Below are 23,282 nucleotides of genomic sequence, written 5' to 3'. Positions count from 1 at the left end.
CTTTGGTCACTGAGGGATCCCCAGTCTCTCTGTTATTCAGTTGGGGGGGATAAAGTGTTTTTTCCCTTATTATGTGAATCAAGGACAGTGGAATAGTAGTACTGTTTTATGACAGAGGGATTCACCATCAACTAAGTAGCACTCGCTAGAAAAGGGGCATGGGTTCCAAACCTAGTGAAGTGAGAGAGAGAGGGGCTGGGGATAGGTATTTGTACCTGGTGGCGGTGTTCTTTCTCTCTTTGAGGGTCTGAAACACCAACTGCATCCTCTCCTCTCTCCACTGTGGAATGTCAGAGCTAATTTTGGCTCCATTAGGAGTCTAATTACAGGCTGCTGAGCTGAATTCACTTTGGGCCAATGGTGCACCAGCAGTGAGGCTTCCCCTACTATGAGCTGAAATTACTAAAGTGCTAAAATTTACTAATAGCTGAACTCACTGGCTATGTCTACACTCGCGGCTTCTTGCGCAAGTATGGCAGTTCTTGCGCAAGAATCCGCAGAGTGTCCACATGGCCACCCGCTCTTGCGCAAGGAAACTTACAGTACAGCGTGATAAGAGAGGGCTTCTTGCGCAAGAGGTATGCTCTTTTTTAACAGGTGTAAGCCCTCTTGAACAGGAGCTCTTGTGCAAGAGGGCAGTGTGGACACTTGGCAGGGATTTCTTGAGCAAGAAAGCCATATGGCTAAAATGGCCATCAGAGCTTTCTTGCGCAAGAGAGCATCCACACTGCCATGGGAGCACCAGCGCAAAAGCACAGATTGCACATGGCAGTGTGGACATGTTCTTGTGCAAGACTTCTCAAGCGGACGGAGGGTAAGCTGGTCCCCACGCTGGGGGAATCCGTAAAACATTGACCGGGAAGAAGGGACCCAGGGCGGGGCCGTGAAACCCCGCGAGTGGAGGGTTTGGGAGAAACTTGACCCCCTCCACTGACAGGGGACGCACGTCCCCTCTCTCAGGGCCCTGGGTCGGGGCTCGGAGTGAGGGAGGGCCCGAGCCCCCTTCCCGGTCCCCCTGGGGATACACATAGGCTCGATCCGCCCCGGCGGCGCAAGTGCTGCCACAAAGCCAGAGGCCCAGACGGGGAGCGGAGCTCCCACTTAGGACGGTGCACCACCCGGACTCGGGGTGGGCTTTAAGAAAACGGTTACAACCCCTCAACCGAGTATACCCCCGCAGAGGGGTGCGGGGTTTGTAAAAACGAATATAACCTGCGGGTTATATTCACTAAAATACGGTATATTATAGCCTTGTGACTGGCAAAAGAGTACCAATCTTTGTGTAAAGGCTTGTTGCAAATCACCTTATTTTAATGATTATCAGCTGGTGGAACCTCATCCTTGCTTTAGGAAAACAACTAAACAGAATGAGCGCAAAACAAGATTGTAATAAATGATTTAAATCAAGGTTTCTTGCTTCTTAATTGAAACCATGATTAAATTTGATGATTTAAATCACTTTGTTCATCAGCGCAGATCTCAACCCTATTTGGTGAGGGCAGACACGGTGGAGTGATTTAAAGCAATGTTATAAATGTACGCAATTGCAATTGCATGTTATAAATTTTCTACATGGCATAAGCTTGGGTATTTCAGCTTGTTCTAACGTGGGTTCAGGAAAAAAATCTTGCAGCTACACTAAGGTAACAGGATTAGCTCTTTGCTGAGCATTAAGTAGAGCAAATGAAGCTTCCTGGGTAAAAAGGTTTCTAGCCATTTAAAAAAAAGCTGGTATTTCATAGGGTTTTTATGGTACTTTTATAGCATGAAGACTGATTTAAAAAGCGCTCGGGGACCTGGATTTATCTATGTAAACATTAATATCCTTCTAAATTGGTCCCATGTAATTCACTGTTGACAAGTCTTAATTCAATATTATTTTATTTGCACAGAATTATTCCACTTTCAAATGCACTCCTTCCTCTTGTTGCGTCTGTCTTGTAACTGCCTTCGGTACTTCCCATCCAGCAGTGGGCCTGCATTGGGTGTGAACAGATGTGTGCCCCTCCTGAAGGGCACAAATCGTGTCAGCTCTTTGAAAAATATAACTTTTTGAGGCACATTCCATGGTATTGGTTTGAGTTACTGCTAGTGCTAGCGTCTGCAGCAGTCCTTAACCAAAGCCTTGGGTTACAATTATATGTATGGACTGAAACACGTGCGACAGCCCTGTACTGGCTATCGTGTATGAGTGTCAGAGACCATCTATTGCTAAGCAGAGTGGAGATTCTCTCTTGGCTCAGGGACCAGATTCAGTGTTACCCTCCCTGCTACCTTGAAGTTCTGAATGACCAGCAGCGCAGTAGTATCCATGGAGACCTAGCTGACCAGTGATTTAATATGTGTCATGTAAATTCACCTAAGACTTGGGAGTGAGGCCATTTCTAATAGCATCATGGGCATGCATATATATTAGAGTGTGTCGCTCTGTCTGTGTGTCTGTCTGTGAGTCTGTTTGTTCAAGAACTCCTCCTAAATGAGGAGAGCTAGGGCAGCTTCCTCGTCTTCTGACTTAAAGCAAGGTCGGGGTAGGTTGTGCCCCGGGAAAGGGACAGTTTTCCACAGCCTGCAAGGGGAGGGGCTGTTGTTCTGAGGGACACGATACTGAGAGTGGGCTATGGGGGCAGCCACACCACCAACGGAGTGAACAGCAGGGTTGGGGCTCCGCCATCTTGCCTGCCAGCAGATCAGGTAAGTGGGGCCCCTGCCTTAGTGACAGCCCCCACCCTCCACCCCTACCTGCCCTGGCGGGACTGGGGGGGGGAGAGCCCCTGCTGGCCACCAGGGAGTCCCCACTACCCTGGGCCACCCCAAGGGAGAAGCTAGCAGCCACTCCCACCCCTGCCCTGAGCCCCCCACATCCTCAAGGCCCACCCCTGACCCCCGCACCTCCCACACCGCTAGCCCCCTGCTCAGAAGGCCCCAGGCAACAGCAGGTAAGCCAGCGAGGGCTGTACACGTTCAGAAGACAAGGTTCCGACCCCGAATAGCTTACCATCCGAATGAGAACAATGGGGAAGACTTTAGTTTTCTAAAAGGCTGGACTGGAGAGTGGATGAATACTCCTGAGTAGACTTTTCAAAAGACCTAAGGAATTGAGACACCAATGCCCATTTGCATCCGAGGGGATTCGGGCACTTTGCTCTTTTTGAAAAGCCTCCCCTAAATAAATGAGGCGGAAAGGATGGGAGAAAAATGAGGTGGTCAAGTGAGGGAAAGAAGCCAAAGGGGACACGTGACGTTTCTTTCTCCGAACCCTAACATGTATTTTAGGCCTCTGGACATGCTACGCAGGAGCCTGAGCTGAGCTGGACGGAGCAGAGTGCTTAAGAACTTAACACAATGAGGTGTGGCTTCTGTCCAGCCGATCTGGCTCCTGGCGTAGTAAAGATCCGACTCCTCACGGCGCTGGAACGCTTTGGATTCCTGTCCTCGCTGGCGTCAGGAACTAGGAAGACGAGCAAAATACAGAAAGTGGAGAAGGGGGTGGGAAGCTAAGAATGCGTCTTCTTAGGCCTCCCTGGTTGCTTTTAAGCAAAGGTTCTGATGTACATGCATCTGGGGCAGTGGTTCTCAAACCTTTTGGCCCGCAGCCCACCCAGCTCAACACAGACCTTTCCACCAACCACCCGCCAACCAGCCATGATGACAAAATGGGGTCAGGAAAGGGTGGGGCTCTGGGGTCTGGCCGGGAAGTAAATACAGGCGTAGGTAGGGGTGGGTGGGGGTCTGGCCGGGAGGACGGGTTCAGGAGCAGATAAGGATGGGGGTCTGGCCGGGAGGATGGGTGCAGGAGTAGGTAGGGGTGGGGGGATGGATGCAGGAGTGGGCTGGGAGTGGGAGGGAGGAGGTTGGATGCAGGAGTGGGTAGAGGTGGAGGTCTGGCCGGGAGGTAGATGCAGGAGCGAGTGGGATGGGGGTCTGGTTGGGAAGTTGGGTGCAGGAGGGGGCTGGGAGTGGCGGGGGAGGGGAGGTCTGGCTGGGAGGTAGATGCAGGAGCGGGTGGGATGGGGGTCTGGCCAGGAGGTTGGATGCAGGAGTGGGCAGAAGTGGGGGTCTGGCCAGGAGGATGGGTGCAGGAGTCATAGAGGAGGGGGGAGCTCAGTGGGGGGGGATGGGTGCAGGAGCAGGTAGGGGTGGGGGTCTGGCTGGAGGGGGATGGATGCAGGAATTGGCTGGGAGTGGCGGGGGGGAATCTGGCTGGGAGATTGGATACAGGAGCGGGTAGGGGTTGGGGGTCTGGTAGGGAGGATGGGTGCAGGAGTGGGGGTTTGGCGGAGGGGGGATGGGTGCAGGAGTGGGCTGGGAGTGGGGGTCTGGCCAGGAAGTTGGATGCAGGAGTTGGCAGGGGGCGGAGGGCTGGGGGGGGGGTGCAGGAGTGGGGATGGGGTACAGGGTCCTGGTGGGTGGGGGATGGGGATGCAGGGTCTGGGCATGAAGGGGATGGGGGGCACTTACCTGGCTCCATGCCAGGATTCTTATACGGCTACTTCCCATAGCGCAGAGTGAGCAGACGCAGGAGTGAGCCTGGGGGAAGACGCTCCGGATGAAGAGGTCGAGGGGGACCAGGAGGCGCTCACTGCGGGAACCAGTCTCACGTCCCGAGGCGCAAGGTGAGTCTGAGCAGCTGGATGTGGAGCACGAAGCAAGGAGGGCGACTCAGGTAAGTTGCTCTGCTGCAGCGGGGTACGGGGAGGCTGGGGGGAGGTGACCGCAGGCTTTGTTACGCCCTGCCCTGTGTCAGGCTTCATGCGTCGGGGCTGCCAGGAGTTGGCCACGTCACCTAGGATCACTATGGGCATTTGCACGCGCCCCCTCTCCATTGTGTTTCTCAGCGTTTGTTGCATTGCAACGTGAACACTCTCGGTTTTGTCACCAAAAAGCAGGTTTGGTTCTGTGTGCACCGCTCGTGTTACCGCAATAAAATGTTCGTCAGACCGAACATTTCCCCACTGGCATGCAGGATCTGTTCAGACACAGCCCACAGTTTGCCCACAGCCTATTGTCAAGTGTGATAGTGGCATATTTATTGTCAGCAAGAAAAAAACCTTAACTTCCTCCTGGCTGACATCCCTGCATGATTTCGGGAATACATTTCATCCTGATTCTGTACACTCTGCAAACCTGAATCTTCCCTTCCACCACTAGATGACACTCAATCGATTTTTGTTTTCTTTCCTTTTATTTTTTAAGGTACATTCAGTTCAGAATATTACTCTGTCAGCCTCTGCAATTGCTCACTGCGAACCTCATTGGAGGATGACAGCAAGGCAAGTCTGCCAATCAGCCAATACTGATTGCTGTTCAGCTCTTTGAGTGGGTTGCCTAAAAATAAAACGTTATCGTTTTACACCACATGCATAATTCAAACTCTCACTTGTTCCTAAAGACAAAAGTTGTGGCACTTACAGAATAGCAAACAAAGTTTTGGAATGCAGCTAAAAACTCAAGAAAGGTCCATTTCACGTCTGGCATTCATTTTCTGTCTTTGCCAGACGAGTTCACCATTTGACATGAGGCCATGTCTATACTAGGAGGTTTATTTCAAATGTACTAAGTTTGATTTCTGGACACCCGATTTAACAAATTCAAATGTCCATGTCCACACTACGGGGAAGCATCGAATGTAGTCCGAGGCAGGCTCCAATTAGGTCGACTTGCTACCTTGGACTCAGAGCCCTCCACACTAACGTTATTTTGGACTTCCACATTCAGGAATAGCGTTATTCCTCATGAAAAGCAGGACTACAGAGTCCGAATTCCGTGTCCCTTTTCTGCAATAACGGGCTTGGTAGCGTGGATGCACTGCTTACAAATTTGACCTTGGGGTTATTTTAGACTAAGGTCCTAGTGTAACCCAGTCCTGAATGAGATGGCTGAAAGCAACAGCTACTGAAGAGCTCCCCCACTAAAGGATGTCTGACTCTCTAGTTCCTGCTGACAGCATCCACTCAACACGCCAAGGAAAATGTTGCGGCTTTATAAGCCCCCCTGGTGGCAGGCCTGGCTAGATGGTGACTAAGCGAGGGAGACTGCATTTCCCCCTCTTTTCGACGTGCCCCCTTGCACACAGAGCCCACGTGTGCTAATAGAGCAGCCCAAGGGAAGCTTAGCTGTGCTGTTGTGCCTGCGGCCAGAGGGTTGACACGGAAAGTCAGCGGAGCGTTTGTGAAATGGTTGGAATTGTCCGGCGGGACCCAGTCGCGACCGTGTTGGTTTGTCCTTACGCAAATCAGTGTTATTCCCCAGCACAGGCAGGCACCATGAACACAGCTGAATGAATAGAAGACAGAGAGCACCTGCTAAGGATCCTAGCAGTCAGGGCTGTCCCTAGAGTAGTGCCGGGCCCAAGCCAACCTTCCCCAGGCAGCCAGGCGTAGGGCCTGGGAGGCCTTGCCCTGGCCCCACCTCTGCTCCACCCGCCCTCACTCTGCCCTTTCCCCAAGCCCTGCCCCTCCTCTGCTCCTGCCCCAAATCCACCTATTCCCACAAATCCTGCCCCTGCTCCATCTCCTATCCCATTCCCCCTTGTCCCTGGCCTGCCCCCTTCTGCCTCCATTGCACCCCTTGCCTGAAGTCCCCTCCCACGAGTGCCACAAGCCAGGGGTGGCAGCAAGGGTCGGGCCCCCCACACTCACCTCAGCGAGGGGAAGCGGAGCACAGCAGGCTGGGAGATGGGTGGCAGGGTGCAGTGGAGCAGGGCCTAACCCCTGCATCTGCCCCACCCTCCAAGTAATCCCCCAGCCACCCTAGGCCCCAGGCCCACAACATTTTGGCACCTGAGGCGGGGAGCTCAAATGACGCCCCCATGCCCGCTCGCTTGGGCCAAAACTTTGAACGATCTCAGTTCTGCCTTCTTCCTGTTCTACTCCTCTCGGCACCCCACCATCTCTGTGCATCTAGAGTAGAGAGACTACATCTGCACCAGCAGCAGACACAGTTTTCTACACTCTGGGTCCTAGTAGAGCCACCCCACCGTCTGGCACCTGAAGCGGCCACCTCAGTTCACCTCACGGTAGGGCCAGCCCTGCTGGGCCCCATAGGTCCCCTCCATAGTACAGTTGAGACGGTTGCTGTGGGGCCCCCCAAAGTGCGGGGCCTGAGGCAACTGCCCCAAACCACCTTATGGCCAAGTCTCTCTATTGAATTATTATTTCCTGTGAGAAATATGGTTGCTTTAGAAAGGCTTTGCATCGTTTACAAGTGTGCAGAAAGACACACACACACATGCGCTTGGCAGGGAGCAGAGACATTTTTGCAGAACCAATTAAGAAGCCCATTCAAACGTTAAAAGAAGTGAGGCGGTAAGTAGCACTTTCTTTCGGCAGGTGTTCCAGCGTCGTCATTTTTATCTTCACCTGTGCAGTGTCTCGCTGTTTTGTTTCTCCTGGTAGAAGGCGAGTATATCAAAAGAGAAACACGGGACGGGGGAGGTGTCTGTGCTATTTCAAGATATTTCCACCGAAACTAGTGGGCAAGAACATGAAATGCAACACTAATCCTGTTTCCCACTGAAGTCACCACGTATCTTACGACCAGATGCATGCACTGGACTGAAAGCAGCTTAGAAACCTCCTGGCAATTTCACAAATGTGCCCACTTCTTTCATTTGAAGCAGTGGGCAAAGTTGTTCAGACTTTCTGAGCATCGCAGAATGACGAGTATGGGGAGCACCAAAAAATTAAGATTAAGGTTTGCCTCTGCCCCTTTCCAAAGGTAGTTAACATCAGCATGCCCTGCTACAACTGCAAGGAAAACACACGCACACTGTAACCAACACAACGCTAGACTGATAAAGCAATAGGAACTGTTTAGCTATGGACTGTATTTTCCTGTAATTTTTCAGTAATACGCTATGCAGTTTGTCTGCTCTGCTAGGGTTCCAGGTGACATCTTTGGAGAGGGCCCTGCATACATGGAGTTGCCGCTACATTTTATTTTGTTTTTTGTTTTATTTTAGAGGAGGGCAGTGAACTGATATTGCATTGTACAGCTGGAATTTACTCTTGCTTCAAATCAAGCTATATTTCCAAAAGGAAGTAATGTCTTTGCCTCTATATTATGGGTAACATCCATCTATTTCCCTTGATCTCTGGCCAATGACAGCTGTAAATAGGGACAAAAATTCAGTCTTGGCACATCCAATTTATGTATGTTTACATAAATTCATGAAAATTGAGTTGTGCATTTTGTGGGGGAGGAAAACGACGTTGTACCAAAGAAATGTATTAATAACTTCCTTACGTGTAATAGTTTTGTGGAGGAGAGCAGAGATAAACTTGGTTGTAGATGTGAGAGATTCTTTTCAATATAACTGCCAAAGAAACTCAGTTAACTGACGTCATTATTGGTAAATTAAATGTATTATTGATCTCAGGGAAACACATTCAGTATAGTGCCAACATTTTAAGATACAGCAAAAAAGAAGGCTGACAGGAAACAAAGAAAGATAAACATTAGTACTATTGGGTCCCAAGAGATGTCTACTCCCAGCTTCATGTGGAAATTAAGTCAATACATTTAAACTCTTAAATACGGACTGAATTGTAATATTAATCAGATAAGTATTAATTAAATTGTTCCTTCTTTTTAAAGTGAGGTTTAGTTGCTTGGTTTATGGCTTTTTAATCAAAGTTTTTATTATGTGAGGTGCTCTAATGTAATATTAAAGCTTACATTCATTAAGGTAGAGCTTGCATATGCCCAGTGCAAGTATAAAGCAAATCAACCAACCAACCAAAAAAGCTTTTCCCATTCTTCAGAAAAGATGGGGGCTGTGCTATGTTTATTCTGGTGAGAAAAGGAAAAAACAATACCAGGCTTTTGCAATGGTTAGAGTAGCCAATCTTGAATGTTTCATGTATCCTTTAGATCAACTCTCCTTCTGACACTGGAGAAAGCTTTGGATCAACAGTGTGTTTAAATCTCAGCCCTGAGCCTTTGAAACAAATGTGGCCTGAAAGCAGGAGAGATCATTAGGCGTTAGTGCAAACCTGGATGCCTAGAACTTTAAGGAACTTGGAATCCAAGTGCTACTATTGGTCCAAGCAGCCTTTGAGAACCTATATACCGTCATGCCTCCCTAAATCAACATACCAGCCCATATTCTGGGGCAAAATGGACATAGCTCCGGGGCACATCGAACCGTGAGCTGTTGTTACATTCAGGGCTGGACTAAGGGATGGGTGAGCCAGGCAGCTGCCCGGGGCGCCAACCGATGGGGGTGCCTGATGGCAGCTCTAAGGGACGTGCAGCGTCCCTTACAGCTGCCATCAGGCGCCACGCACCTGGCTCCCGCAGTGCCAGCTCCCCCCATCCCCGTGGCGCCAGACAGCAGCACCCTTCCCCCCACGGCTGCGGGGCCCTGCATGGCCAGGCGTGGCCCGCCCCGGGCCGTGTGCCAGCAGCAGTGGCCTGGCTGGGCTGGGCAGCGCATGCGCCATGTGTCCAGGGGTGGCACCGCGCACCCAGGCCCAGGGCACCAAAATGGCTCAGGCCGGTCCTGGTTGCATTAAGGGCATGTACACTAGGAAAGGATTTCTAAATAATATCTCCCAAAGTAACCATTTTGAAATAGCTTGTCCACACTACAGGGAATCCTTGAAATTATTCCACGGCAGGCTCCCTTAGGGTACGTCTACACACCAGCATTATTTCGGAATAACTGACTTTATTTCAATATTAAAAAATGCACATCTACAGAGCAAGCCATGATTTTGAAGTAATGTCAAGCAGGCGGATGTCTTTCTCCAGCTCCTGTAAACCTCATTTTATGAGGCGTAAGGGAAGCTGAAGGAAGAGGGTTCTTCCTTTGACTTCCTGCTTGTGTAGACAGCACCAAAAGCCAAGTTAAGCTATTTCGACTTGTGTGTATCTTAATTCGACTTTTGTTCTGCAGTGTAGACTTGTTCCTAACATGGATGCACTACTTTGACTTAGACAGAGCCTCAGGAAGCACTGGGGAGTAATTATTTGAATGACTCTGGGGAGCAGTTATTTCAAAATAACAGAAGCTGAGCACCCACACTTATGCTATTTCGAAATAATTGTTTCGTGGAATAACGGGCTTAGTAGTATGGACGCGCCACTTGTTATTTTGAAATAAGGGGAATTATTTCAGCATAACTCCCTACTGTAGACATAGTATAAGAAATGTATCTATGCACTGTTGCTTGCATAAACATGGGTTAACAATTCATATAGGCTAGTGTGATGGGGTGTACGTTCCTCAGAATAGGCAAGAGAGGGTTAACCCAACGCTATGGGCGGCGGAACTTCCACCTCTCAGACCATGCTGGGCATGCTCCAACTGTTGCCTCCGCGTAAAAGGGAGCAGCCCAGCTCATTGTAGGCTGACCACCAAGAAGGGAGGACGCTCTGGAGCAGCTTCAGCACTGGACTGTGGAAACCAAAGATCCCAAAGACCAGACCAGAGACATTTTGCCAACTGGAATCAGAATCCTAGGGAGCTGCCCACACCAACATACAGGCTTCAGGAGAGACTCTACAAAGCGGACCAGGCAAATGGTGTGAGTGGTATCTCCCTCTCAAAGATAGTATCAGGGGGGTAGCCGTGTTAGTCTGGATCTGCAAAAGTGACAAGGAGTCCTGTAGCACCTTAGGGTATGTCTACACTAGCCCCCTAGTTTGAACTAGGGAGTCTAATGTAGGCATTCGAAGTTGCAAATGAAGCCCGGGATTTAAATATCTTCATTTGCATCTTCCCAGGCACCGCCATTTTTAAATCTCCCTTAGTCCAAACTCTGTGCCCGCGGCTACACGCGGCACGGAGTAGGTAGTTCAATTTAAGATCTCTAATTCGAACTACCGTTACTCCTCGTCCCAGTTTAGCCGTATAGATAGCAGCCTTTGGACTGTACTGCTCTCAGGCTATGGACAATCAGGTAGACAGTAACCCTGGTAGTATCACAAAGCCAAACTGCGCCAAAAGGGGATGGGTGTGCATTTCCCATAACAGCTAGTTGGCATTTGATCTTACTATTCTATTGACATCTATTTAAGAAACTTCCTGCAATCTAAAGAAATTAAAAAGATCAAGGTTTTTAAAATCTGTGATTAATATCAATAATATTGAAAAAATATAAAGAGTGAAATAAACATTTGGCCAATGCATCTTAATAAATAGGCAAGACACAACTGACCATCTAGTAAAGTAGAACTCATCTATACCGTGTGTCCTTTTAGAAGTTTTTGATAGCTGTCTGGTATTTTGTGGCGGTGCTAAACTAAGCCTACTTGGGAAAAGGCCTCACATGGATGAAATTTCAGAACTACTTAATTCTTGAAACTCCTCCAGATTCGCTCTCCAAAATTGTCGTGGTTTTGGTTTCATTGCTTCTTGTAAAACCTATGAATTTTCTCTGCTCAAGATTATGAATCTTAACTGGACACCCCGACACTATGATTAGAAGATTGAAGTGGGCAAAGTCCTTTTCTCATTTAAAACCACTGAAGCCAATGAAGTTGAATAAAACTAAATTCTACATTTGATTAATATGAAAGATAATAAGTAATCTTTGAAGAGTGTTGTAATTCAGTGGGTTACAAGTCACAGATTGACTATAGACCAAAAATCTCTTCTTTACACCAGTCACTTTGGGTACACCTACACAGCAGCCTTGTTTCAGAATAACGGATGTTAGTTTGAAATAACGTAATCCGCATCTACACACAAGCAGTTATTTCGACATCATGTTGAAATAATGGTGAGCTGGAGGACTTCTTACTCTGACTCCTGTGATCCTCATTGTACAAGGAGTAAGGGAAGGAAGTCAGAGGAAGACTGCTCTGTTTTGAAATAAGCGCTGTATAGACGTGCCCAAATTTGAAATAAACTATTTCAACTTAAGCTGCGCAATTAGCGTAGTTCAAGTTGCGTAGCTTATTTCGAGTTTAGCACTGCTTTGTAGACGTACCCTCAGTTACCAATCCATCTCTCTAGCATTCAAATGATGTGCCATGTGAGGGATGCCTTCTGCTTAGCCCCTTGCATTTATAGTTACTCACCTAGCCTCTTCTTGCTGCATTCTGAGTCTGTAAGAGCATTAAATATCTCTTAAGATTTAGAGTTGAGTTATAAATACCACATCATTTTAATTTTCAGTGACCACTTTCTGCAATATAACTTGGATATCAGTGGAGTCTTACCCCTTAATGATGGGTCTTAAACACCTTGGCTGTTGTGTCTACACTGCACCCCTTTTCCGGAAAAGGGATGCAGATTAGACACTTTGGAATAGCAAAATCCGCGGGGGATTTAAATATTCCCCGCGGTATTTGCATTAACATGACTGCCGCTTTTTTCCGGCTTGGGGATAAGCCAGAGAAAAGCACCAGTCTAGACGTGATTCTCCGGAAAATAAACCCTTTTCCAGAGGATCTTTTATTCCTACTTGAAAGGAAAAGGGTTTATTTTCCGGAGAATCACGTCTAGACTGGCGCTTTTCTCCGGCTTATCCCCAAGCCGGAAAAAAGCGGCAGCCATGTTAATGCAAATACCGCAGGGGATATTTAAATCCCCTGCGGATTTTGCTATTCCAAAGTGTCTAATCTGCATCCCTTTTCCGGAAAAGGGGTGCAATGTAGACACAGCCCTTGAGAGGAGCAAAGGCAGACTAGAGGAGGGTGCAGGATGCAAGATGTGACATGATGGTGAGGGCTCAGAAAGGAGATTTTCGTGGCTGTATGGACAATAGGGGAGAGGCTGGATTTCAGGGAGATTGTAGAACTGGTGCACAGAAAGACATGGACAGATGACTAGGGAGGCGTATATATATATTGCTTGAGGATGCAGGGGTGTGATCAGAAAGGGGATCCTCAAGGAATCCATTTTGATGCACTTGGAAGAGGGGAAAGTGATCAGGAATAGTCAACATGGATTCATGAAGGCCAAGTCGTGCCTGACCAATCTCATTAGCTTCTATGATGAGGTAACTGGCTCTGTGGACATGGGAAAGTCAGTGGATGTGATATACCTTGACTTTAGCAAAGCTTTTGATACAGTCTCCTACAATATTCTTGTCAACAAATTAAGGGAGTATGGATTGGACAAATGGACTGTACGATGGATAGAAAGCTGGCTAGACTGTTGGGCCCAACGGGTGACATCAACGGCTCGATGTCAGGTTGGCGGTCGGTTTCAAGTGGAGTGCCCCAAGGATCAATTCTAGGGCCAGCTTTGTTCAACATCTTTATTAATGAAGAGGGAGGTTAAGGGATTTGGGCTTATTTAGTCTGCAGAAGAGAAGAGCGAGGGGGGATTTGATAGCAGCCTTCAACTTCCTGAAGGGAGGTTCCAAAGAGGATGGAGAAAGGCTGTTCTCAGTAGTGATGGATGGCAGAACAAGGAGCAATGATCTCAAGTCACAGTGTGGAAGGTCTAGGTAGAATATTGGGAAAAACTATTTCCCTAGGAGGGTGGAGAAGCACTGGAATGGGTTCCCTAGGGAGGTGATGGAATCTCTATCTCTAAGGGTTTTTAAACCCTTGACAAAGCCCTGGCTGGGATGATTAATTGGGGTTGGTCCTGCTTTAGGCAGGGGGCTGGACTATATGACTCCTGAGGTCTCTTCTAGCTCTAGGATTCTATGATTCTATGACTTAGCTATTGCCTGATCAAGTATGTCAAAAGAAAGGGTGATGTCAAAGGCGACTGGCAGGTGACAGACTCAAGTGATTAGGAGGACGGTTGCAGCACCTGACTTGATAGACAAATGGATAGTTAGGGAAGAGGATGGCTACATGGAACATAGTGATTTCATTTTTAAGATGACTGTAAAATATGGGAAATCAAGGTAGGAACGATGGGCTTAGAACTTTATGAGCGTTTGTGTGTGCGATGTATAAAGTCTGAGTGGACTGGAGATCGACAGAATCATTCTCTTTCTCCCCAACCCACAAATTAACTAGGCTGACAGACATAGGATAAATCAAGATGGGAATCTGAGAGTCTGATCCTATGGAGTCCCACTGACAGTTTAATAACGTACTTGCATTAACAATTGGAATAATCCATGAAAATAAGGCATAGAATTGCAAGTCCTTTTACTGTTGGATATGGGTACACTTAAGCTGGCCCTACTATCCATGACTCATTAAAATAATCAAGTCCAGACAGACTAGTATTACACATCTATAGTGACTTCCCTCTTCAGACTCCAAAGCACTTGAATTAACATCCTCACAACAACTTCATGAGGCTTGTAACTATTAGTCTATTTTTCAAAGTGGTAAACTTAAACTGAGGTTAAACTCTGTTTAGTATCTTCCGCATCAAACTAATACAGAACTCCTTAGTGGACTACAGTGAATCTCTGGCACACTTTCTTTTTGGAGAAAAAACCCTCTACCTAGGGTAGGAATTTCTCCATTTTTATGTATCTACCTTTATTGTTAAGGTGATATTACAGTTTTTTGTTGATATAGTTTTTTGGGAGCATAAGGGAACGCCAATGGAAAAATGGCGCATCAACATGTTCCCTCTGCTTGTGTTGTTGTTACGCCTGCCCAGTTAATACGGGGGGTTATATGGTCTATTGAATTTGTAAAAATCCGTTTCCAAAATCAATTCATAGCCTTTAAAATGTTTAGGATTAGTGACTTTCTCTGGCTTTTTACATTATGGCTCAGATTTTTGGAGCTGTTGCCGTAATGATTAACCTGTTTGGCAGGAAAGCTTAATTACTGATAGTTTGGTTGAATGTGAATGCTGTTTCCCTGCTACAGTACCCGTTAACGAGGTTGTCAGTGCCATCCCCGGGTTTTTTGCTAAATGGGAGCTCCAGATTTGAAAATGATTGTTTTTCATGCAAATAAAACAAGTATGCGTGAGCGCTGCTTCCATCCTGATCATGAATAGAATAAACTGAAAAAACAATTAGTCTAGCAGCACCTTAAAGACTAACAAAACACGTAGATGGTGTCATGAGTTTTCGTGGGCACTAAATCTCATGACACCATCTACATGTTTTATTAGTCCTTAAGGTGCTGCAAGACTATTCGTTGTTTTTTAAGCTTTTCCAGTTACAGACTTGCTCGGCTCCCCCTCTGAAGCTCATGAATAGACTGTTCGGGGATGTACTTCAAGGTGTGGAGAGCTGTGGGACGCTATGAATCTGAACAGTAATGCAAGAACTGAGGATCACAAAGACACAAATACGACACCAAGCAAACAAAATTAGATGGTGGGGCAGCCATGGAAGGACAGAAAGTTACATTCTGACCACCACGAACAGCATGGGGCTGATAAAAAAAATGACTTGTCCTTACTCTGTCTAAAACCACAGTTGCGTGCGAATTTTTTTTTTTTATTTAGCTGCTCTGCAGCTGCCCACGCTGCTGACATCATTCCAGAATTCCTCCAGCGGCCTTCGTCTCGCCTGATATGCTGGGTCATTTACATGCTCTCCCCAAACGTGTAGCAGTGCTGTGTGGCGCGGATGCCGTTGCTATTCCATTCACATCTCTTGCTGAGCATGCAGATGAATTTAATTTATATTTAATCAGCCTCTGCAAACAGCAATCACTTGAGAGCCTTTTCACACAACGTGCAATGATTACCCTTATTATAGTAGTACAGTTTGTACCACTATAGTTAAGGGTCTCTCAGCCTTTCTATTATAAATCCTTATTTGGGGGAGTTTTGCAGCCTGACTGTAAAAATGCTTTTGCAGGCTGGCGCTTGACATAGTGCGTACAAGGGATACAAGCTTTTATACATGCATCAGGAGGTGGCTCGTTAGCAGTGTGACTTACCTGGTTTTCCTGTAGCCATATTGTATAGTTGCTGCGTGCACCAAATCTGACAGGCTTCTGGTTATGTAAACTGTAGGATTTTTGCCTGTGGAGTGGAATCTCGGAATGAATATGGTCCATAGAAACGTAATCCTTGAAAAACCCCCGAGGCAGAGATTTTAAGTGATCTCTGGGGTTACTGTCTGCAGGCTGCTTGGCAGTAGCAATTGCCAACCATGTAATTACGAAATATATGTGTTGGTTTGTTTTTAAGGCCTGTGACGGGGCGAACCTGCCCCGCACTGAGCAGGAGGAAGGGGAGCCCATTTATTGGGCAGAACACGCCCCTCCCCCACAGCCCTACTGGGCATGCTCGGAGTGCAGCCTCGCTATAAAAGACTGCTGGGCTGCTCAGTTGAGGCGGACCGCTGAGGAGGCAGGAGCTCCGGCCCAAGCTGCAGGCCCGCCGCCGGACCTGCCGCCAGATCCAGAGCCGGAGGAGGCACCGCTGCGGCTACCACCAGCCCTGGGGCGAGCACGCCCCCAACACCGACGCCCGGTGGCCGTCCGCCCCGCTGCAGAAGACGCTCCTGTGCCCCTGCCCCAGGGACAAGACCGCCGGACGAGGCTGCTGCCAGCAACCCAGCATCGCCAGGTGGGATCTCCGTCGGCTGCCAGATTGGGGGTAGGAAGTAACCCAGGGCAAGGGGCCGGGAAACCCCCCCCCGGTGGGCTTAGCATGTTTTGGGGGAGGACCCCCCGCTGAGCCGTTGGTGGGAACCACCCACCACCATTAGGGCCCTGGGTTGGGGTCCGGTGGAGAGGGAGGGCCCGGACCCCCCTACCCCACCCCGCAGTGCTGGACTAGGCCGCTGGGCCTGCTGCGAGTGCTGGACTAGGCCGCTGGGCCTGCTGCGAGTGCTGGACTAGGCCGCTGGGCCTGCTGCGAGTGCTGGACTAGGCCGCTGGGCCTGCTGCGAGTGCTGGACTAGGCCGCTGGGCCTGCTGCGAGTGCTGGACTAGGCCGCTGGGCCTGCTGCGAGTGCTGGACTAGGCCGCTGGGCCTGCTGCGAGTGCTGGACTAGGCCGCTGGGCCTGCTGCGAGTACTGGACTAGGCCGCTGGGCCTGCCGCGAGTGCTGGACTAGGCCGCTGGGCCTGCCGCGAGTGCTGGACTAGGCCGCTGGGCCTGCTGCAAGTGCTGGACTAGGCCGCTGGGCCTGCTGAGATTATGGATTAGGCCCCCAGGCTGGGGGTCAACGCTTTGTTTCCCAGGGGAAGGGGGACGGAGGCGGGCGGTGCCCCGCCACAACTGGTGGAGAATGTGGGCATAATCCCCCCCCCCCTTGAGTAAAAGGGGGCGCAGAGAGGGGTTTCCTTTTTTTTTGGGGGTGCTTTAAAAAAAAAAAAAAAAAAAAAAAAAAAAAAAAAAAAAAAAAAAAAAAAAAGGCCAGGATTTTAGTCGGGCAGGTGCTCGAGGGGGCCCGGGAGAAGATGGGCCCCCGGAAAGGTACTAGGGCGGCTGTGGGGCAGCTCCTGAAGAGTTTGCCCAAGGAGGACAGGGAGTGGATCCGGCGACAGGGGCCCAAGACGTTGGGGCAGGCGGTAGCCCTATTGAGAGGGCACTGGGTTGGCGGAGGAGCCCGGAGGGGGGCAGGCCGCCCAGGGAGCCGCCAGGGAGACCCCGGGAAAGAGAGGGGCACCCCCAGGGCCTGCAGCTATGGGCAAGTACTAGTAGCGGGGGTGCAACCGCAGAAAGAAGGGGGGACAAAGATACTCATCCCAGTTAAGGTGCAAGGGGAGGAGACCACAGCCTTGGTGGATACGGGGTGTGGGCAGACACTGATAGAAGAAGACCTAGTCGGTGACCCAGAGCAATGGGGGCCCCCGGTGAGAATGCAGTGTATCCACGGGGAGGTAAGGACGTACCCCACCGCTAAGGTGAGGCTAGCGATCGGAGCGCACGAAGAGAGGTGCAGCGTAGGGGTAGTCCCCCGACTGGCTTACCCCGTGGTAGTGGGGCGGGATTGGCCCCACTTTTGGACCCTACTACAGGGCTACAGGCGAGGGGACCCCGAGGGGGGAGGCCCAGAACAGCCACAGGCAGCGCTAACAGAGCTGCCGGTGGAAAAAGACCCCGGGGAAGGGACCTCAAGGGGGGCCAGGAGGGGAGCCTCACAACCCTCTCGAATTGACGCCCCCCCCATAGATCCCCAAGAAACTGCTTTCTCCCTGGATGGCGATTTCCTAGAGGAACAAAGGAACGACCCAACCCTCAGCCGGGCCTGGGAGCAGGCGGGAGGATCCGAGTCGAGGGACCGGGCCCCCTTTGGGGGGCCCCAAGGCCCGAGGTTCGAGATACGGGGTGACTTGCTGTACCGCCTGACCCAAGACCCGCAGACCCAAGCCGAGATCTGCCAGCTGCTGGTACCTCAGCGGCTTCGGACGACGGTATTGCGATTGGCCCACGATGTGCCCTGGGCAGGCCACCTGGGCCGGGAAAAAACATTGTGCAGACTAGCCCAGCGGTTCTTCTGGCCGGGAATACATCATGCGGTGAGGGACTATTGTGCATCATGCCCCGAATGCCAGCGGGCTAACCCCGGAGGGGTCCCCCGAGCCCCGTTGGTCCCTCTGCCCGTGGTAGGGACGCCCTTTGAACGCATAGGGTTGGACTTGGTCGGGCCGCTGGAGCAAAGCGCCAATAAGAACAAATACATTCTGGTCATTGTGGACTACGCCACTCGATACCCAGAGGCGATTCCCCTCCGGGTCACGACAGCTCGCGCCATTGCTGACGAACTTTTAAAGGTGTTCGCCCGGGTGGGTCTCCCGAAGACAATCCTAACAGACCAGGGGACCAACGTAACATCCAAGCTGATAACGGAGTTGTGCCGCCTACTGAACATCCATTCCCTGAGAACCTCCGTGTACCACCCTCAGACGGATGGGCTGGTGGAACGGTTCAACAGGACACTGAAGTCAATGTTGCGGAAATTCGTCGACGACGACCCCCGACAGTGGGACAGATGGTTGCCCGCTCTTCTCTTCGCTGTAAGGGAGGTCCCCCAAGCCTCCACGGGATTTTCCCCATTCGAATTATTGTATGGCCGGCGACCGCGGGGAATTCTGGACTTACTGAGAGAGACTTGGGAGGGACAAGAGAGACGCGCCCAGGGGACCATCCACTACGTGTTACAACTACGAGAGCGGTTAGAAGAATTGGGCCGGCTAGCCCAGGAGAACCTGCGGACGGCGCAGGAAACACAAGCACGCCACTACAACCAAAAGGCGAAGATGCGGAGCTTTCAACCCGGGGATCGGGTGTTACTCTTATTGCCCTCCTCGGAGTCCAAGCTATTAGCAAAATGGCAAGGACCCTTCGAAGTCGTGCGGAAGATCGGGCCAGTCGATTACGAGGTGAGGCTACCAGGGCGGCGGAAAGATTTACGAGTGTACCATGTAAACCTCCTGAAGGCCTGGAGGGAGAGGGAAGCAATGATGATCACCCCCTTCCCCCCAGAGGACGAGTTGGGACCACAAGTGGGAGCCTTGAGGGAGGACCCCCAGGTAGATGTTGGGCAAGACCTAAAGGAGGGACAAAAGCAACAGCTACAAGAACTCATAGCGCGATTCCCACACGTGTTGTCCGCTAAACCAGGAAGGACCCCGTTAATTAGCCACCACATTGCCACAAAACCGGGGCAGAAAGTACGGGACAGTCACCGTCCCCTGCCCAGGAAGATGTGGGACACCGTGCGCCAAGAACTAAAAGAAATGTTGGCCCTAGGGGTGGTGGAAGAATCCCGCAGCGAGTGGAGGAGCCCCATAGTGCTGGTCCCCAAGCCCAATGGCTCAGTGAGGTTTTGCATCGACTTCCGCAAGGTGAACGCCATCTCCCAGTTCGATGCTTACCCCATGCCCCGGGTAGATGTACTACTAGAACGCCTGGGGAGGGCCAGATATATTTCGACCCTGGACCTCACTAAAGGATATTGGCAAATCCCGTTGACACCGAGGACGAAAGCCAAAACAGCATTCCCAACCCCTTTTGGGCTCTACCAATTCACGATGATGCCTTTCGGACTGCATGGAGCCGCTGCCACATTTCAGCGGCTGATGGATCAAGTCTTGGCACCCCACAATGCGTATGCAGCGGCGTACATCGATGATATTATTGTGTACAGCGAAGGATGGGAGGAACATCTAACCCACTTAGAGGAGGTATTGAAGGCCCTAGGGGAAGCCAGGTTAACAGCGAACCCGGCCAAATGTCACCTAGGGAAAGAAGAGGTAACCTACTTGGGGTATACGGTGGGGAAGGGACAGGTGAAACCCGTAATAGATAAAATCCAGGCCCTCCGAGAATACCCCACTCCCACCACGAAACGACAGGTGAGGCAGTTCCTGGGGTTGGTGGGGTATTACCGGCGCTTTGTCCCTAACTTTTCCACCATAGCAGCCCCCCTGACGGACCTGACCAAAAACCAACACCCGCGGCGGGTAGAGTGGTCAGCAGAGTGCGAGAGGGCGTTTCAGACCTTGAGGGACCACCTTACCCGGGGACCGGTATTAGCCCAGCCGGATTTTGACAGGCCCTTCATCCTACAGACGGATGCTTCCGAGGTAGGACTCGGGGCCGTGCTATCCCAGGAGGTAGAGGGAGTAGAACACCCGCTGCTATACTTAAGCCGCAAGTTGTACCCGAGGGAAACCCGGTACTCCACCATAGAGAGGGAGGCACTGGCCGTGAAATGGGCCGTGGACGCACTAAGGTATTATTTACTGGGGAGTACCTTTTTGGTAGTGACGGATCACGCCCCTTTAAGGTGGTTGCAAACAATGAAAGACACCAATGCGCGTATCATGCGCTGGTACCTAGCCTTGCAGCCATATTCGTTTCAGGTGGCGCACCGACCAGGGAAGGTGCACGGCAATGCAGATTTTCTTTCGCGCATAGCTCCTAAAGAGGAGCCACCGGAAAGAAACCTTTTAAGGGGGGAGGTGTGTGACGGGGCGAACCTGCCCCGCACTGAGCAGGAGGAAGGGGAGCCCATTTATTGGGCAGAACACGCCCCTCCCCCACAGCCCTACTGGGCATGCTCGGAGTGCAGCCTCGCTATAAAAGACTGCTGGGCTGCTCAGTTGAGGCGGACCGCTGAGGAGGCAGGAGCTCCGGCCCAAGCTGCAGGCCCGCCGCCGGACCTGCCGCCAGATCCAGAGCCGGAGGAGGCACCGCTGCGGCTACCACCAGCCCTGGGGCGAGCACGCCCCCAACACCGACGCCCGGTGGCCGTCCGCCCCGCTGCAGAAGACGCTCCTGTGCCCCTGCCCCAGGGACAAGACCGCCGGACGAGGCTGCTGCCAGCAACCCAGCATCGCCAGGTGGGATCTCCGTCGGCTGCCAGATTGGGGGTAGGAAGTAACCCAGGGCAAGGGGCCGGGAAACCCCCCCCCGGTGGGCTTAGCATGTTTTGGGGGAGGACCCCCCGCTGAGCCGTTGGTGGGAACCACCCACCACCATTAGGGCCCTGGGTTGGGGTCCGGTGGAGAGGGAGGGCCCGGACCCCCCTACCCCACCCCGCAGTGCTGGACTAGGCCGCTGGGCCTGCTGCGAGTGCTGGACTAGGCCGCTGGGCCTGCTGCGAGTGCTGGACTAGGCCGCTGGGCCTGCTGCGAGTGCTGGACTAGGCCGCTGGGCCTGCTGCGAGTGCTGGACTAGGCCGCTGGGCCTGCTGCGAGTGCTGGACTAGGCCGCTGGGCCTGCTGCGAGTGCTGGACTAGGCCGCTGGGCCTGCTGCGAGTGCTGGACTAGGCCGCTGGGCCTGCTGCGAGTACTGGACTAGGCCGCTGGGCCTGCCGCGAGTGCTGGACTAGGCCGCTGGGCCTGCCGCGAGTGCTGGACTAGGCCGCTGGGCCTGCTGCAAGTGCTGGACTAGGCCGCTGGGCCTGCTGAGATTATGGATTAGGCCCCCAGGCTGGGGGTCAACGCTTTGTTTCCCAGGGGAAGGGGGACGGAGGCGGGCGGTGCCCCGCCACAAGGCCACACATACATCTTGTAAATATTTGGAACGTTAAAGATTTTTCCAACTATCTGTTTGTTAACCTTTAACTCTTCCATTTTGTTAATCAGCTTCTGTTTTTTAAAATGCAAATAAAGTGATCTGTTAGTGGTTGACATCTTAAATTTGCCAACTGTTCTTACCCGGTGCTATTAGAGAGATACTGTAATGTCTTCGTTGGACTATGAAATTGTTGTTTTCTTGGGGCAAAACTACTTATCTTCCCTAGCTGCCGTTTTCAAGTCCGAAAATCAACAGATGAAGAAATTATTAATGTCGCAATACTTACTATGTGGCCAGGTAAACATTTTACACAGTACTTACTGTGTGGACAGATGACATTTTCAGCACCTAGTGAATTTTCCTTTCCTTGGAATTACTTTATCAGAATTTGGCAGGTTTAATTGAATAAATAACATTTTTTGTTGTGTGTTAAGTAGTTGGGAATTTTTTGTTTCACCTCTGATCTAAACGGTAAGATAGTTGTTATACCGGTCATCCTTATAGCCACTTGTAAAGCTAGACTATAACGGTCTCTTTATGCATGAGATGCATTTTGAGAATGTATTTTCATAGCACCTTGAGGTGCACAAATAGCAGTCTAAATGGGAATTGGGGTTAAAAGGTGTTTGTTATCATTTGGCTCTCGCACTGAAGCTGGGAAGGCTGTGTATGCTACCAATATATACCCTACACCGGGGTAGGCATAAGGGACCTCTCTGGAACAGATCCAGCCTGCCGAGTGGGTTGATCTGGCTGGTGGAGGTCCTGTTGCTCCCCCGCCCCCAGGCCAATCAGGGCCTAGGGATAGGGGAGCGTGGGGCACTTAGAGTCAACCGCTATGCGCTCCTTGTAGGGCAGAGGCAGACTTCGTATGCTCCCCCTACCCCCAGGCTCTGATTAACTGGAGGGTGGGGGCATGTGAAGTCTCCGCCCACCGCCAGGGGCGCAGGTGCCTAGAGGGAACCGACAGCTGTTCTGAACAGCTGGCAGTTCTCTGTGGGGGGAAGAGGCAAAGACTTCACTGCTCCCCCGTCCCTAGGCCAATCAGAGTCCTGGCCCCGCCCCTTCCTCCTGGGGTCCTGTCCTTTTGGGGTGGCGCGGGCCACTTCAAACATTTCAAAAGTGGCCCCCAGTCAACGACTGTTCTACAATGTCAACATTTCGCAGTGCTCCTAATGCTGTAACTGCCTGGATGTTGTGTCCTATAGATAATTATCCCAACTATGGCAATAGAACATTGACTCACTGGAGAATGTAAATTTGGCTCCAATTTTCCTGAAGCCTAGGTACCACTTGTGATAAACTCTAAGATCAAATCTGGGTTCTGTTGAAGTCAATTAGGATTTTGCAATTTATTTTTTAATGAGAGCCAGACTCCACCTTAAATATTATTCTTTGCTGTGTTGTAAAGGTGTGTTTGGCATGTCGCAGATATATCGGTATATTAACTATCTAATTTAAACAG

At 50.8% G+C, this 23,282-nt stretch overlaps 1 long non-coding RNA gene across 2 annotated transcripts in view; it reads left to right on the top strand.

Annotated features, from left to right (window-relative positions):
• Positions 1-5,563, top strand: part of LOC142819293 (uncharacterized) — a 44,151-nt gene extending 38,588 nt beyond the window's left edge. The window contains exons 3-4 of one of the 2 annotated variants that reach the window (XR_012897152.1): positions 4,505-4,613; positions 5,194-5,563. This is a non-coding gene — a long non-coding RNA (uncharacterized LOC142819293). Of the gene's footprint in view, positions 1-4,499; positions 4,614-5,193 lie in introns of both variants that reach the window. The other variant, XR_012897151.1, reaches the window with a different exon arrangement.
• The last annotated feature ends 17,719 nt before the right edge of the window (positions 5,564-23,282 follow it).

Source organism: Pelodiscus sinensis, chromosome 21 (assembly GCF_049634645.1).
Source record: "Pelodiscus sinensis isolate JC-2024 chromosome 21, ASM4963464v1, whole genome shotgun sequence".
NCBI lineage: Eukaryota > Metazoa > Chordata > Testudines > Trionychidae > Pelodiscus > Pelodiscus sinensis.
This window is presented reverse-complemented; position numbering and strand designations above follow the sequence as displayed.